General features: G+C 45.8%; 1 protein-coding gene across 1 annotated transcript in view; it reads left to right on the top strand.

The window, feature by feature from the left end:
- LOC118940345 (protein phosphatase 1 regulatory subunit 29-like) overlaps positions 1-17,499 on the top strand; it is a 274,541-nt gene that overhangs the window by 110,116 nt on the left and 146,926 nt on the right. The gene's annotated exons all lie outside the window — the stretch shown is intronic.

Here is a 17,499-nt window from a genome sequence, read left to right as displayed (position 1 = left end):
ACAATCAGGGCACGGCAGAGGACATGGAGAGATCTGCAGTGCTGATTTATGACATCTGAATGTGCAATTTCATCAGGTAACATGAATGCAAAGCCAGTGAGAGGTGGTTAGAATGGGATGGGAGGCCAACAGTCTGTGTAACCAATAGAGAGTCCGAGTCCCGAATGTGGGAACAAACATAGTCTGTCCCACGGTTGGGTAAAGAACGTTTGTCATCAACAAAGCATGCAGGAGTCATGAGGAAAATAGCAAAATGCACAAGAAAAAAAATATAGAACGACTTGTAAGTTCAGAGTCACTCACCCCAACAGTGCGTGTGTGCTGTAGGCGAGCGAAAGCTCGGGAGAGAGGGGTGAGTGTGGTGGGGGTACCTGTACCAGACATGGGGAGACAGGCCAGGGCAGACGGTGAACAGAGAGGGGTGAGTGTGGTGAGGTACCTGTACCAGACATGGGGAGACAGGCCAGGGCAGACGGTGAACAGAGAGGGGTGAGTGTGGTGAGGCACCTGTACCAGACAGGGGGAGACAGACCAGGGCAGACGGTGAACAGAGAGGGGTGAGTGTGGTGGAGGTACCTGTACCAGACAGGGGGAGAAAGACCAGGGCAGACGGTGAACAGAGAGGGGTGAGTGTGGTGGAGGTACCTGTACCAGACCAGGGCAGACGGTGAACAGAGAGGGGTGAGTGTGGTGGAGGTACCTGTACCAGACCAGGGCAGACGGTGAACAGAGAGGGATGAGTGTGGTGGAGGTACCTGTACCAGACCAGGGCAGACGGTGAACAGATCACCAGGTGGAATCCAAGCAGCAGTGCAGCAGGTAACGGGATAAGTTTTTATTTCTGGAGGCAGATTTCTTGTAGAAAATGCCAGTGAATGGTCTTTGAACAGCAGGAGGGGCCTCAGAGGAGGCTTCAAAGACTCCTGCCACTTGTTGGGCCCAAAGGCCTCGACACCTTTTACTTCAGACCTCAGTGCTGATTGAAGTTGTCTGTCCTTGCAATCCTGGCAGCCTTAACTCAGCATTCAGTCCCCATAAAGTCAAATATATCATTGAGATGTACTTTAGTTTTTCATATTTTTATTTTTTTTCTTGGCTTTCAAAATAGCATCAGACCAAACACTGCTCACTCAGTTCCAGGGTTGGATGGTGTCCTCAGGTCTCTGCCTGGTGGCTAGACCTCTCTGTATAGCTTGGAAAAAGGGAAACTTGGAAGCAGTAATCTCTCTTGTTAATTTGGATGAAAATGGGGTTGTAGGTTTGAAGTGTTGATCTGGAGCGAAGGCCATGCTGTGGAGGGTAGCATGTGGAGGGGGGGGGCCTAGTGGTGTGTAGTGGCCTAGTGTAGTGGCCTGGTGGTGTACAGGTCAGTGTGTGTGACCACATCAAGGCTTGGCCTATCAACACCACATTCATACCACCCTGTGTGTGTGTGTGTGTGTGTGTGTGTGTGTGTGTGTGTGTGTGTGTGTGTGTGTGTGTGTGTGTGTGTGTGTGTTCTGTAGAGATACCACCAGTCCCATTACATTTCTCCTTGCAGTGCACCTGCTCTACGCCTGATTACCTACCAATCTCCCCGATACACACACACAGACACACACATACACACACACCGGCCTCTTCAATACACTCCCTTTGTATGACTGTCTCTCCTCCCCTGGCACCACTCACCTCTCTCTTTGTCTTTCTCTCTCTTCTCCCTCTCTCTTTCTCTTTCTCCCTTCCTCTCTCTTTTCTCCCTCTCTCTTTCTCTCTCTCTCTCTTCTCCTTCACTTTTTTTTTTCTCTCTCTCTCTCTCTCTCTCTCTCTCTCTCTCTCTCTCTCTCTCTCTCCCTTTCTCTCTCTCTCAGTATAAATCTGGTTGTATATGTGTAATGAGGGATTGGAAGTTATTTTAATAAGAGGATTGGGGCATGGGGTCGGTGTGAAGCTAAGCTGTGTGAGAGTGAGTGTGTCTGTGTTCTTTCTATGTGTGTGTGTGTTCTGTGTGTTATGAATATATTGAGACAGAAAATCCATACCCTTTTACCTGAGCATTCACAAAGGACATAAAAAACATCACTCATACTTTCATATATTTTGCTTTAAGCTTTCTCTCTCTTTTTCAGCTCTCTCTTACTGAGCGATTAACCCAAATGTCAGGGTTTTGGGGGGGGTTTGAACAATGTTGGTTCAATTTGTTAATTCCATTTAGTTCCTGTGAGTGCATTGCACAGTTTCCCTAGAGATCAATCAGATCAAGCCTGAACTGTGCGATGTAGTAGGGAGTTATAGTTTCCAACAGGGCAATATTCTACATAGTTTAGCGCAGAAAACGTGTTAAATAACTACAATGACCATAATCCACTGTGTGCCTGCTTGTCCGGTCTGAGACGGAGAGAAGAGACAGAAGAAAGTGTGATGGAGAGGGATAGAGAGCTGTTGCTCCGTGAGGTATCTCTACCTGAAAATACATGATCTAAGTGATTGATAGCTGGTGTTCAGCAGTCATAAAAGTATGTCTTATTTACTTTGAAGAACTACTAAATAGCAGCTCTATAGAGATGAGATGACGACTTGGAATGTCATAATAAAGTCATCAAATAGGCCTAAAACAAATGAAATATATACAACAAGTGAACTATTTTATTAAAGTAATGTGAAGAAATGGTGATAAGCAGTAATGGGACTTTTATCAATGATTTGATTCTGTGTTACAGCATTCAACACACATAATGTACAGTGCATTTCATGTAAATAAAATAATCTAAACCGATAACCGACCTCAAAAAACACTAATCGCTCAGAACTATTCTTTCCTTACCCTCTCTTTCTCTCTCTCTGTCTGTCTGTCTGTCTGTCTGTCTGTCTGTCTGTCTCTCTCTCTCTCTCTTTCTTTCTCTCTCTCTTTCTCTCTGTCCGTCCTTCTGTCCCCGCCTCCCCCCACATACATGTCTTTCTGACTGTTTGACATAAACTGCCATATCCCGTACACATCTAATTATCATCATCAACATGAATTAACAGCCGTCAGACTTGCCAAGCAGCCAATTAGGCGAACTGAAGGGTGCGACCCAATCACAGAGCTCTTGCCTCTGATTGACAGGGTCAGGCAGGGAGGTGATTGAAGGGCTTTGTAGGGGTCATGCCCACCAAACCCCAGGGCCATTAGGGTCTCTCTCCATCATCTGTGTGTGTGTGTGTGTGTGTGTGTGTGTGTGTGTGTGTATGTGTGTGTGTGTGTTGGATGGTCTATATCGTCAGTTTACACCCACTCCCGCAGTGTGTTTCTGTGTATGTTTCTGTGTGTGATAATAATAGCATAATCAAAACAGTCTTGGCTTCTTTGACTTGACCAATAAGCCAGTAGACTGATGGCATTGACTCCGTTTCAGATTAAATCCCTTTTCCTCATTAGTTTCTCTCTTTCTTTGCCCCCCCCCCCCCCCCCAACCACCACCTCCCCCTGTATCTCATGTATTTTCCTCATGTTTCACCCCCCCCCCCCTGTATCTCATGTATTTTCCTCCTGTTTCACCCCCCTTTATCCCCCCTTTCCTCAGACATTGTCTCCATCTCTCCTTATCAGTTGGTCAAAGGAAATTAGTATTTTTTCTAAAGCCAAGCACATCGCCTGCTATTTTGTTACCAAGCAACAAGGGTGTGTTTGTGTCCTATGGTGTGTGTTGGTGTGTTTGTACGGTGTGTGTGCTGTGGAGGCAGGAGAATTTGGTCCACTCTTCATGGGAGTTGAAATCACCTTGTCCACTATCAACTAACCAGTCAAAGAGTAGAAGAGTAGCAGTGTGCCTCAATGTGCGTACAGCCACCAGTTCAGATACACAGTGTGTCTGTTTGATTTGAAGTGATTCCTTGAGCTGTGTGTTCCAATGTATTAGTTCAACGTTAATATCTAATGAATATCTCTTTAGTGTGTAAGTACTGTATGTTCCAACACCTGTCTGCTTCTCCTGCAAGGTCTGTCTCCTCTCCTCCAAAAACACACGTTTAATTAGGGGCTGTGTGTGTGTGTGTGTGTGTGTGTGTGTCACAGCATTGAATCGTGCTTCCGCGTAATTGCCAGTCCCTGGCCATGCAGTGTTTGAAGTGTAGGAGGTGGAAATAAATTGCTGGTCCCATATTGCTTAAATTAAGTGTGTGTGTGTGTGTGTGTGTGTGTGTGTGTGTGTGTGTGTGTGTGTGTGTGTGTGTGTGTGTGTGTGTGTGTGTGTGTGTGTGTGTGTGTGTGTGTGTGTGTGTGAGAAAATATGAGCCAACCTCTTGTTCCGTTAGGGGTACTTTTCCTCTCTTCTCCTCCCTCCACCCCTCCTCTCATCCCTCTCTCTAACCGGTGAACATATGGCGGTCCCCCCTTGTTGTCCCTGGACAAAGGTGCTTGCCAGACATCTTATGGACCGGGGGTATAAGAGCGGAACGAGTGAGGAGGGGAGGTAGAGAAGAGTTTTGGATGAGGGGGAGGGAGAGAGGGAGAGGGAGAGAGGGAGAGGGAGAGAGGGAGAGAGGGAGAGAAGAGAGAGCTAATTAAGTCATGTAGGTATGGAAACACATTCAGAGATGCTCAGGGTCCAATCATTTAGCTGTTCATCAATCGTTCTCTCCTCCACCAGTAGCACTTATAGTGGATCAATGGTCTCCATGACGATAGAACAGGAATCATCACCATCTGTACTGGCCCAATGTAAATCCCCTCTTTATGGTCACACACACACCCACACACCACAGCCTCATCAACATCTGCATGGCCAGTCTACAAAACCCCTCTTTATGGCCAGCTGGGACTACTGGGACTGGGAATAGATGAGTAGTGTTCAATATAAACGGGACAATCCAGTGTTACATTTAGTCATTCAGAAAGCATTCCTTCTCTGTATCAAACACATTAGAATTACATTTGGAAGAGGTGTGTCCTTGATAAGGCGTTGCTCTGCTTGAAATCTCAGCCGACCAGACAGGACAGGTTCTAGTTTTATCCCGCCTGGATTACTGCCCAGCTGTGTGGTCATGTGCGGCAAAGAGGGACGTTGGTCCAGAAGTTGGTCCAGAACAGAGCATCACGTATTACACAGAGGGCGAATGTCAGTACCATGCAGGTCAGTCTCTCCTGGCTCAAAGCTGAGGAGAGACTGTCCTGCATCACTTTTGGTCTTTGTGTGAGATGTTGATATGTTGAAGGTACCGAACGGTCTTTTCAAGCAGTTGGCACACAGTTCAGACACTCATATGGGTCAACACAACACATGGAACCAGAGGTCTCTTCACGGTCCCCAGGTCCAGAACAGAGGCTGGGAAACACACAGTTCGGACACTCATCGGTACCACACAACACATGGAACCAGAGGTCTCTTCACGGTCCCCAGGTCCAGAACAGAGGCTGGAAAACACACAGTGTTAAATACAGCCATGACTACATGGAACTCTCTGCCACCCCAGGTAACTCAATAACACCAGATTCAACAACCAGATAAAAGAACACCGTACGACCCAACGGGGACTGTGAAGAGACAGACATTTTGATATACTTTGTAATTGAGTTGACACTGTGTTATGTATTGTATCATGTAGGTGGGTGGCCTTGTACGAGCCTTGGCTATATCATGTAGGTGGGTGTGGCCTTGTACGAGCCTTGGCTATATCATGTAGGTGGGTGTGGCCTTGTACGAGCCTTGGCTATATCATGTAGGTGGGTGTGGCCTTGTACGAGCCTTGGCTATATCATGTAGGTGGGTGTGGCCTTGTACGAGCCTTGGCTATATCATGTAGGTGGGTGTGGCCTTGTACGAGCCTTGGCTATATCATGTAGGTGGGTGTGGCCTTGTACGAGCCTTGGCTATATCATGTAGGTGGGTGTGGCCTTGTACGAGCCTTGGCTATATCATGTAGGTGGGTGTGGCCTTGTACGAGCCTTGGCTATATCATGTAGGTGGGTGTGGCCTTGTACGAGCCTTGGCTATATCATGTAGGTGGGTGTGGCCTTGTACGAGCCTTGGCTATATCATGTCTGTTATTTGTTGTGTTGTTTCCTATTTGGACCCCAGGAAGAGCAGCCGTTGCCTTGGCATCAGCTAATTGGGGATCCCAATAAAATACAAAAAGTACTAACCACACTTCCAGTTGTTCTGTTTGGGTGATTAGTTTTAATACTACAGGGACAAAGCTATTGGCAACATACAGTAATATCAATACACTCAACCCCATTAGATGAAGTCAGACGTGCTGACAGGGGTTGTACTACACTGTGTGTGTGTGTGTGTGTGTGCATGTCGTTAAGCAACATTGTATACAGTCCTCATTGAGCTTTAATGTATTGGTTTCTAATGGTCCATGTATGTGTCCAGGTGTCACCTTTGACTCATCTGAATGGGTTTACCAATGGAGGGATACATGGATGGGCAACACACACACACACACACACACACACACACACACACACACACACACACACACACACATCATTCATGTCATGACGAGAGGCTCATACACACTGATTTAATTACAGGAGGATGAAAGAGAGGAAGGAGTTGTTTGAGGATAAATGAGTTATCCCTCCATCCACAGGGAGATGGAGAGGTGGATTCAGGGAGATGGAGATGGAGAGAGATGGATGGAAGAGAGAAGGGAGTAGAAGAATGGAGGGGTGGATTCAGGGAGATGGAGAGGTGGAGAGGTGGATTCAGGGAGATGGAGAGAGAGGAAGATGGATGGAAGAGAGAAGGGAGTAGAAGAATGGAGGGGTGGACTTGATAAACATGAAACAGTAGCTTAATCATTTCATCCCAGATGGAAGAGAGAGAGAAGAGAGGGATGAGGACAGGGAGGATAGACAAATGAAAGGGGGGGCATTAGGAAGTACAGTGCGATTATTGCTTTTTGAGGTTGGTTTGGTTATCTTGGTTTTTAATTTCAGTTTCAATTATTATAATTTTTGACATTAAATGCACTAGTCATTATGTGGGTTGAATACTGTAACAACACAGAATGAAACAATACCAGTGTATCAGTGTAGTGGAAATGAGAAGGTGATACTAGCGACTAGCGGCTGGCTGGCGTGGTAGCACAGTGTGATGACATTATGCCATTATTTGGATGGCAGACCATCTGTAGGCTACCACAGGGTCAAACACACATGATCTGGGTCAAACGCTAGGAGGAGACGTTCCCACAGAACCCTGGGGACACTGACGCCAGGAGGTGACGTTCCCACAGAACCCTGGGGACACTGACGCCAGGAGAGGTCTGACAACTGATGAAAACTGTGTTACGAAACTGTCGTGTTTGTTTTGTTTCAATATCTGATAAAGAGCTGCATATGTTTATATGTCTGACTGTTTTCTGGTTGATGTATTATAAAGTGACTGTATTGAAATGGTATGTTGGGTTGACCAGTTATCAGGCACATTCATGTTGTCTGGTCATAACATTCAAACTGAGCAGATTAGAATCTGGGCGTGTTGTTCCTGTCTATTGTTTTTACGAGCCGCGTGTTAAGAAACGTTCATTCAGGTTGGGGGTGCGGTCCAGCTTGAATGTGGTTAGAAGGGCAGTGAATTCTGTCATACTGTATCAGACACACAGCTTCTTCTCTTAGAAATGCTTCTGCACTGAAGACACGTGTAACCACGTTGTTTTAGCCTGTTGGTGATAAATCAAGTCACCTTTTTATTGGTCTCACACACATATTTAACAGATGTTATTGAAGGTGTAGAGAAATGCTTGTAAACATGATTAAAGTGACCAGTGATTCCATGTCTATGTACATAGGGCAGCCGTCTCTAAGGTGCAGGGTTGAGTGACTGGGTGGTAGGCTGCTAGTGATGGCTATTCTCGGTCCCAGCTTTGATGCACCTGTACTGACCTCGCCTTCTGGATGGTAATGGGGTGAATAGGCAGTGGCTCAGGTGGTTGATGTCCTTGATGATCTTTTTGGCCTTCCTGTGACCTCGGATGCTGTAGGTGTCCTGGAGCGCAGGTAGTTTGCCCCCGGTGATGCGTCGGGCAGAACGCCCCACCCTCTGGAGAGCCCAGAGGTTGCGGGCGGTGCAGTTGTCATACCAGGCGGTGATACAGCCCGACAGGATGCTCTCAATTGCGCATCTGTAAAGGTTTGTGAGGGTCTTAGTATGCTGAAGAAATTTGTCTTGGCCCCTGAGGTTGAAAAGGCGCTGTTGTGCCTTCTTCCCCACACTGTCTGTGTGGATGGACCATTTCAGATTGTCAGTAATGTGTCCCCTTTTTACCTTCTCCACTGCGGTCACATCGATGTGAACAGGGTCGTGCTCCCTCTGCTTTTTCCTAAAGTCCACGATCAGCTCCTTCATTTTGATGAAGTTGAGGGAGAGGTTATTTTCCTGGCACCACTCAGCCAGGGCCCTCACCTCCTCCTTGTAGGCTGTCTTGTCATTGTTGGTGATCAGGCCTACTACTGTTGTGTCGTCTGCAAACTTGATGATTGAGTTGGAGGAGTGCATGGCCACGCAGTCATGGGTGAACAGGGAGTACAGGAGGGGGCTGAGCATGCAACCTTGTGGGGCCCCAGTGTTGAGTATCAGCAAAGTGGAGGTGTTGTTTCCTACCTTCACCACCAGGGGGCAGCCCATCAGGAAGTCCAGGACCCAATTGCACAATTGCATCGTCTGTGGACCTATTGGGGCGTTATGCAAATGTAAGTGGGTCTAGGGTGTCAGGTAAGGTGGAGGTGATATGATCCTTAACTGGTAGTTTGTAATGTAACATGTATTTCATGTACACTGGAATTGTTTGCAATGAGTTCATGACTAATACATTATAATAGTTGAATTTGGTAAATACATTCCTCGTTTTACACATTATTATTTGATTATGCCTATAATTTAGTAGGTCTGTTGATAATTGTTATTGACACATAGCACATGCTTGGGCAGCACCTTGACATCCCTGATCTACTTGACTCGATAAATGAACGTAAGAACATTAGTTGCCAGGGTTACCTATTTGTATCTAGCCTCTTAACAACTGCATAACGTTGCAAGATAGACACGTTCATTAAAGTCACACTGAGTCGGTGACGCAATGATTCGCTATCTTACTCGATCCTCCAGAGATGCATTTATTCACATAATAACGGGGTCAGATTGATAAACGTAGTTTATTATTGTTCAGCGTCATTTCTACACATCTACATCATTTGTTGTGTTTATTACATTTGTTTAATTTGATTCATTTATTATTTCATTCCAAGTCATCATCTCATCTCTATAGAGCTGCTGCCTACGCTGTCTGACAAAATCACTGTTTTGTAGTTCGTCAAAGTAAATAAGACATACTTTTATGACTGCTGAACACCAGCTATCAATCACTTAGATACCTCACGGAGCAACAGCTCTCTATCCCTCTCCATCACACTTTCTTCTGTCTCTTCTCTCTCTCTCTCTCTCTGTGTCTGCACATGCCGCATGGACCGGACAAGTTGGCAGTGGGTTAGGGTCTTTGTAGTTAATTACCACGTTCCCTGTGCTAAACTATGTCGAACAGTGACCTGTTGGAAACTACAGCTCCCTACTACATCACACAGTTTGTACTTAATCTGTTTTATCTCTAGAGGAACTGCAGTGCAATGTGGGCATTGAGCAAAAATAACATAATTGAAAAACATTGGAATTCAAGTAATAGAACCAACATTGGACAATTAGTTACCGAAATGGAGCAGGCAAAGATAAAAAGAGGACGAGTGATGGAGGATTGAGAGAGATGATAGAGGGGTAGAAGGAGAGGCCAGAATGTCAAGGGCATGGAGAGACTGAAGGAGAATGAGAGAGAGAGATGATAGAGGGGTAGAAGGAGAGGCTAGAATGTCAAGGGGGTGGAGAGACTGAAGGAGAATGAGAGAAATTGATGATAGAGGGGTAGAAGGAGAGACCAGAATGTCAAGGGGGTGGAGAGACTGAAGGAGAATGAGAGAGAGAGAGAGACAGATGATAGAGGGGTAGAATGAGAGGCCAGAATGTCAAGGGGCTGGAGAGACTGAAGGAGAATGAGAGAGAGAGAGAGATGATAGAGGGGTAGAAGGAGAGGCCAGAATGTCAAGGGGGTGGAGAGACTGAAGGAGAATGAGAGAAACAGATGATAGAGGGGTAGAATGAGAGGCTAGAATGACAAGGGGATGGAGAGACTGAAGGAGAATGAGAGAGAGAGAGAGAGAGAGATGATAGAGGGGTAGAAGGAGAGGCTAGAATGTCAAGGGGCTGGAGAGACTGAAGGAGAATGAGAGAGAGAGAGAGAGAGATGATAGAGGGGTAGAAGGAGAGGCCAGAATGTCAAGGGGGTGGAGAGACTGAAGGAGAATGAGAGAGATGATAGAGGGGTAGAAGGAGAGGCTAGAATGTCAAGGGGGTGGAGAGACTGAAGGAGAATGAGAGAGAGAGAAACAGATGATTGCTGTTTGGGGTTTTAGGCTGGGTTTCTGTACAGCACTTTGAGATATCAGCTGATGTACGAAGGGCTTTATAAATACATTTGATTTGATTTTGATTTGAAATTTGATTTGATGATAGAGGGGTAGAAGGAGAGGCCAGAATGTCAAGGGGCTGGAGAGACTGAAGGAGAATGAGAGAGAGAGATGATAGAGGGGTAGAAGGAGAGGCCAGAATGTCAAGGGGGTGGAGAGAGTGAAGGAGAACGAGAGAGATGATAGAGGGGTAGAAGGAGAGGCCAGAATGTCAAGGGGGTGGAGAGAGTGAAGGAGAATGAGAGAGATGATAGAGGGGTAGAAGGAGAGGCCAGAATGTCAAGGGGGTGGAGAGACTGAAGGAGAATGAGAGAGAGAGAGATGATAGAGGGGTAGAAGGAGAGGCCAGAATGTCAAGGGGGTGGAGAGACTGAAGGAGAATGAGAGAGAGAGAGAGACAGATGATAGAGGGGTAGAAGGAGAGGCCAGAATGTCAAGGGGGTGGAGAGACTGAAGGAGAATGAGAGAGAGAGAGAGACAGATGATAGAGAGGTAGAAGGAGAGGCCAGAATGTCAAGGGGGTGGAGAGACTGAAGGAGAATGAGAGAGATAGAAACAGATGATAGAGGGGTAGAAGGAGAAGCCAGAATATCAAGGGGGTGGAGAGACTGAAGGAGAATGAGAGAGATGATAGAGGGGTAGAAGGAGAGGCCAGAATGTCAAGGGGGTGGAGAGACTGAAGGAGAATGAGAGAGAGAGAGAAACAGATGATAGAGGGGTAGAAGGAGAGGCCAGAATGTCAAGGGGGTGGAGAGACTGAAGGAGAATGAGAGAGAGAGAGAGAGAGATGATAGAGGGGTAGAAGGAGAGGCCAGAATGTCAAGGGGGTGGAGAGAGTAAACACTGTATATATATATAAAATGACATTTGTAATGTCTTTATTGTTTTGAAACTTCTGTATGTGTAATGTTTACTGTTAATTTTTATTGTTTATTTCACTTTATATACTCACTTTATATATTATCTACCTCACTTGCTTTGGCAATGTTAACACATGTTTCCCATGCCAATAAAGCCCTTGAATTGAATTGAATTGAATTGAGAGTGAAGGAGAATGAGAGAGATAGAAACAGATGATAGAGGGGTAGAAGGAGAGGCTAGAATGTCAAGGGGGTGGAGAGACTGAAGGAGAATGAGAGAGAGAGAGAGAGAGACAGATGATGGAGGGGTAGAAGGAGAGGCCAGAATGTCAAGGGGGTGGAGAGACTGAAGGAGAATGAGAGAGAGAGAGACAGATGATAGAGGGGTAGAAGGAGAGGCCAGAATGTCAAGGGGGTGGAGAGACTGAAGGAGAATGAGAGAGAGAGAGAGACAGATGATAGAGGGGTAGAAGGAGAGGCCAGAATGTCAAGGGGGTGGAGAGACTGAAGGAGAATGAGAGAGAGAGAGAGACAGATGATAGAGGGGTAGAAGGAGAGGCCAGAATGTCAAGGGGGTGGAGAGACTGAAGGAGAATGAGAGAGAGAGAGAGACAGATGATAGAGGGGTAGAAGGAGAGGCCAGAATGTCAAGGGGGTGGAGAGACTGAAGGAGAATGAGAGAGAGAGAGAGACAGATGATAGAGGGGTAGAAGGAGAGGCCAGAATGTCAAGGGGGTGGAGAGACTGAAGGAGAATGAGAGAGAGAGAAACAGATGATAGAGGGGTAGAAGGAGAGGCCAGAATGTCAAGGGGGTGGAGAGAGTGAAGGAGAACGAGAGAGAGAGAGAGAGCTTCTAAAAGATATGATCAGAAGAGCTTTTATCTCGAGGGGTACAGGGTAGAGGGTCTTTCTCCCTCTCTTTCCCTCTCCCTCCTCTCTCTCTCGCCATCTGTCTGATTTCTGGGTTTATATTTTATTCAGTTAACGTGCTGCTCATCGTTAGTCAAGAGACCCACCTGTGGTGGCTTGGGAGAGATTCATTTAGTGATTTCCTATTAGGAAAACAACTCTTGGATTGAGATCTAGATCACACGATGAAGATATGTGTGTGATCTACATATCAGCTGAGGTCTTGACTGGAACTTGAACTTTTTCAGTAGTTACAATGCCTTCAGAAAGTATTCATACCCCTTGACTTAATTAATCCACATGCTGTGGTGTTATGGCCTGACTTGTAAATTGATTAAATATATACTTTTCTCACCCATCTACACACAGTATCCCATAATGACAAAGTGAAACATCTTTTTAGAAATCTTTACAAATGTATTGAAAATGAAATACAGAAATATTCTATTTACATAAGTATTCACACCCCTGAGTCAATACATGTTAGAATCACCTTTTGGGTTATTGAAGTCTCTAAGAGCTTTCCACACCTATTTTCACATTGTTCTTTTTTAAATTCTTCAAGCTCTGTCTAGTTGGTTGGTGATCATTGCTAGACAGACATTTTTAGGTCTTGCCATAGATTTTTTTAGATGATTTAAGTCAAAACGGTAATTAGTCCACTCAGGAACATTCAACGTGGTCTTGGTAAGCAACTCCAGTGTATAGCTGGCTTTGTGTTTTAGGTTATTGTCCTGCTGAAAGGGGAATTTGTCTCCCAGTAAATTTGTCTCCCAGTGACTGAACCAGGTTTTCCTACGATTTTGCCTGTGCTTAGCTCTATTCCATTTCTTTTTATCCTAAGAAACTCCTTAGTCCTTGCCGATGACAAGCATACCATAACATGATGCAACCACCACCGTGCTTGAAAATAGTGGTTCTCAGTAGCCTAGTGGTTAGAGCGTTGGGCTAGTAACTGGAAGGTTGCAAGTTCAAATCTCTGAGCTGACAAGGACGACAAATCTGTCGTTCTTCCTCTGAACAGGCATTTAACCCACTGTTCCTAGGCCGTCATTGAAAATTAGAATATGTTCTTAACTGACTTGCCTGGTTAAATAAAGGTAAAATAAATAAAAAAAACATCACCATTGGCCTCGTGGTGAAATGCCTGAGCAGTTTCTTTCATCTCCGGCAACTGAGTTAGGAAGGATCTTTGTAGTGACTGGGTGTATAGATACACCATCTGAAGTGTAATTAATAACTTCACCATGCTCAAAGGGATACATGTTTACCCATCTACCAATAGGTGTCCTTCTTTGTGAGGGGTTGGAAAACCTCCCTGGTCTTTGTGGTTGAATCTGTGTTTGAAATTCACTGCTTGACTGAGGGACCTTCCAGATAATTGTATGTGTGGGGTACAGAGATGAGGTAAACACTATTATTGAACACAGTGTGAGTCCATGCAACTTATTATATGACTTTTTAAGCACAGTTTTGTTCCGGAATGTATTTGGCCGGATACGGTACCTCTCTTGGCAATGTAAAAATTCAAACAAAAGTGCTCAAAGTTCATTCGAGTTGCCTCTTCGTTAATTCTCCTGCCTACACAACAAAAAAAGTAGATTTTCAGCCCGGGCCTAATATTCTAAGAGTTGATTCGGGTTGGGCCGGCCCGTGTTTACAGTTTGCAGAACATTATAACCTATGATTGAGACCAACGCGTGGCCCTGGCTGTGTGAGAAGCGCGTCAGTATCTCTCACATAGCTAGAATGAGACTTTATATGATCTCTCTCCGGCTCTGCTCTGACTCTCACCTCTCCACTATTGCATTTCATCATTTATTTCCTTATACAACCGCGCGAAGGGTTCTGAAGGAACTGCAGCACCCCTGATAAATTTAAATCAATTTGCCACAGTTATATAATTACTGCTGTCTGTTCAGAGAGAAATGAAATCATTCAGAATCGCCTACTATACCATGAGAAGGCCTATAATGTAGCCACAGAGGATCAATAGCTTTGTTTTAAAATAGCCGAGTTGTTGATTGTAGACAAGGAATAGCCTACAGTCGGGAAAGCGCGGCAAATCTGGCAGTGAAAAAACAAAACAGGCTTTTTGCAATATTTCAAATAGAATGGAGGGAAAACACAGGTTGGAAAGCAAATGGCTCCTGTTGAAGACGACTACCAAAATATTCAATCAACTTCCAAATACTGTTTTACAAAGTTAAACAAGAGAGAGAGGCTTTTGGCACGAGCCCATCAGCCGTCACCAGCCAGTGTGCTGCCCATCAGCCATCACCAGCCAGTGTGCTGTCCATCAGCCATCACCAGCCAGTATGCTGCCCATCAGCCATCACCAGCCAGTGTGCTGCCTATCAGCCATCACCAGCCAGTATGCTGCCCATCAGCCATCACCAGCCAGTATGCTGTCCATCAGCCATCACCAGCCAGTGTGCTGTCCATCAGCCACCACCAGCCAGTGTGCTGCCCATCAGCCATCACCAGCCAGTGTGCTGTCCATCAGCCGTCACCAGCCAGTGTGCTGTCCATCAGCCATCACCAGCCAGTGTGCTGCCCATCAGCCATCACCAGCCAGTGTGCTGTCCATCAGCCGTCACCAGCCAGTGTGCTGTCCATCAGCCATCACCAGCCAGTGTGCTGCCCATCAGCCATCACCAGCCAGTGTGCTGTCCATCAGCCGTCACCAGCCAGTGTGCTGCCCATCAGCCATCGCCAGCCAGTGTGCTGCCCATCAGCCATCGCCAGCCAGTGTGCTGCCCATCAGCCATCACCAGCCAGTGTGCTGCCCATCAGCCATCACCAGCCAGTGTGCTGCCCATCAGCCACCACCAGCCAATGTGCTGCCCATCAGCCATCACCAGCCAGTGTGCTGCCCATCAGCCATCAACAGCCAGTGTGCTGCCCATCAGCCACCACCAGCCAGTGTGCTGCCTATCAGCCATCACCAGCCAGTGTGCTTTCCATCAGCCGTCACCAGCCAGTGTGCTGCCTATCAGCCGTCACCAGCCAGTATGCTGTCCATCAGCCATCACCAGCCAGTGTGCTGCCTATCAGCCATCACCAGCCAGTATGCTGCCTATCAGCCATCACCAGCCAGTATGCTGCCCATCAGCCATCACCAGCCAGTATGCTGCCCATCAGCCATCATTAGGTGAGTCAGTGAAACTGGAAAGCATTTTTAGGACTATAATTTCCTCCTCATATTGTAGTCTGCAATAAGTTTCCACACACCTAGACGAAGGCAATTGATGGACATGTAAAATGACGTACAATTGCATGAAATTAATTTATAAAAGGCCCCATTTTTATTGGACCCTCGACTACTAAACATGTTCCCCATGTGTGCAACTTGTGTAAGTGCCTCTACTAAACATGTTCCCCATGTGTGCAACTTGTGTAAGTGCCTCTACTCTACCTGTGTAAGTGTCTCTACTCTACCTGTGTAAGTGTCTCTACTCTACCTGTGTAAGTGTCTCTACTCTACCTGTGTAAGTGTCTCTACTCTACCTGTGTAAGTGTCTCTACTCTACCTGTGTAAGTGTCTCTACTCTACCTGTGTAAGTGTCTCTACTCTACCTGTGTAAGTGTCTCTACTCTACCTGTGTAAGTGTCTCTACTCTACCTGTGTAAGTGTCTCTACTCTACCTGTGTAAGTGTCTCTACTCTACCTGTGTAAGTGTCTCTACTCTACCTGTGTAAGTGTCTCTACTCTACCTGTGTAAGTGTCTCTACTCTACCTGTGTAAGTGTCTCTACTAAACATGTTCCCCATGTGTGCAACTTGTGTAAGTGTCTCTACTAAACATGTTCCCCATGTGTGCAACTTGTGTAAGTGCCTCTACTCTACCTGTGTAAGTGCCTCTACTCTACCTGTGTAAGTGTCTCTACTCTACCTGTGTAAGTGTCTCTACTCTACCTGTGTAAGTGTCTCTACTCTACCTGTGTAAGTGTCTCTACTCTACCTGTGTAAGTGTCTCTACTCTACCTGTGTAAGTGTCTCTACTCTACCTGTGTAAGTGTCTCTACTCTACCTGTGTAAGTGTCTCTACTCTACCTGTGTAAGTGTCTCTACTCTACCTGTGTAAGTGTCTCTACTCTACCTGTGTAAGTGTCTCTACTCTACCTGTGTAAGTGTCTCTACTCTACCTGTGTAAGTGTCTCTACTCTACCTGTGTAAGTGTCTCTACTCTACCTGTGTAAGTGTCTCTACTCTACCTGTGTAAGTGTCTCTACTAAACATGTTCCCCATGTGTGCAACTTGTGTAAGTGTCTCTACTAAACATGTTCCCCATGTGTGCAACTTGTGTAAGTGCCTCTACTCTACCTGTGTAAGTGCCTCTACTCTACCTGTGTAAGTGTCTCTACTCTACCTGTGTAAGTGTCTCTACTCTACCTGTGTAAGTGCCTCTACTCTACCTGTGTAAGTGTCTCTACTCTACCTGTGTAAGTGTCTCTACTCTACCTGTGTAAGTGTCTCTACTCTACCTGTGTGTCTCTACTCTACCCGTGTAAGTGTCTCTACTCTACCTGTGTAAGTGTCTCTACTCTACCTGTGTAAGTGTCTCTACTCTACCTGTGTAAGTGTCTCTACTCTACCTGTGTAAGTGTCTCTACTCAACCTGTGTAAGTGTCTCTACTCTACCTGTGTAAGTGTCTCTACTCTACCTGTGTAAGTGTCTCTACTCTACCTGTGTAAGTATCTCTACTCTACCTGTGTAAGTGTCTCTACTCTACCTGTGTGTCTCTACTCTACCTGTGTAAGTGTCTCTACTCTACCTGTGTAAGTGTCTCTACTCTACCTGTGTAAGTGTCTCTACTCAACTTGTGTAAGTGTCTCTACTCTACCTGTGTAAGTGTCTCTACTCAACATGTGTAAGTGTCTCTACTCAACATGTGTAAGTGTCTCTACTCTACCTGTGTACGTGTCTCTACTCAGCATGTGTAAGTGTCTCTACTCTACTGCTCTATGTCACTACGCAACTGTGATGATATGCATGCAATGCTTTATTGTAAAGGAGATTTTTTTTCCTCATGCGTTCCGGTACCTCAGAACTCCCCAGGTCACCCCATTCTCGAGCTCACTTTTTGTTCAGGCACCTCCCGATTTACGAATTAAGCACAGGGATGTAATGTATAGTTTGAATCATGGTCTTACTTTTCGTACATCAAGTTGTCAGTCTCTGATTGGTGGATTTGGGTTATTTGAGTTTGTGATGGAATCAGGAAGTTGACTGTTGATAGATGGGA

The sequence above is a fragment of the Oncorhynchus mykiss genome, chromosome 13 (assembly GCF_057628025.1).
Source record: "Oncorhynchus mykiss isolate SJ-2025 chromosome 13, ASM5762802v1, whole genome shotgun sequence".
NCBI classification, from domain to species: Eukaryota; Metazoa; Chordata; class Actinopteri; order Salmoniformes; family Salmonidae; genus Oncorhynchus; species Oncorhynchus mykiss.
This window is presented reverse-complemented; position numbering and strand designations above follow the sequence as displayed.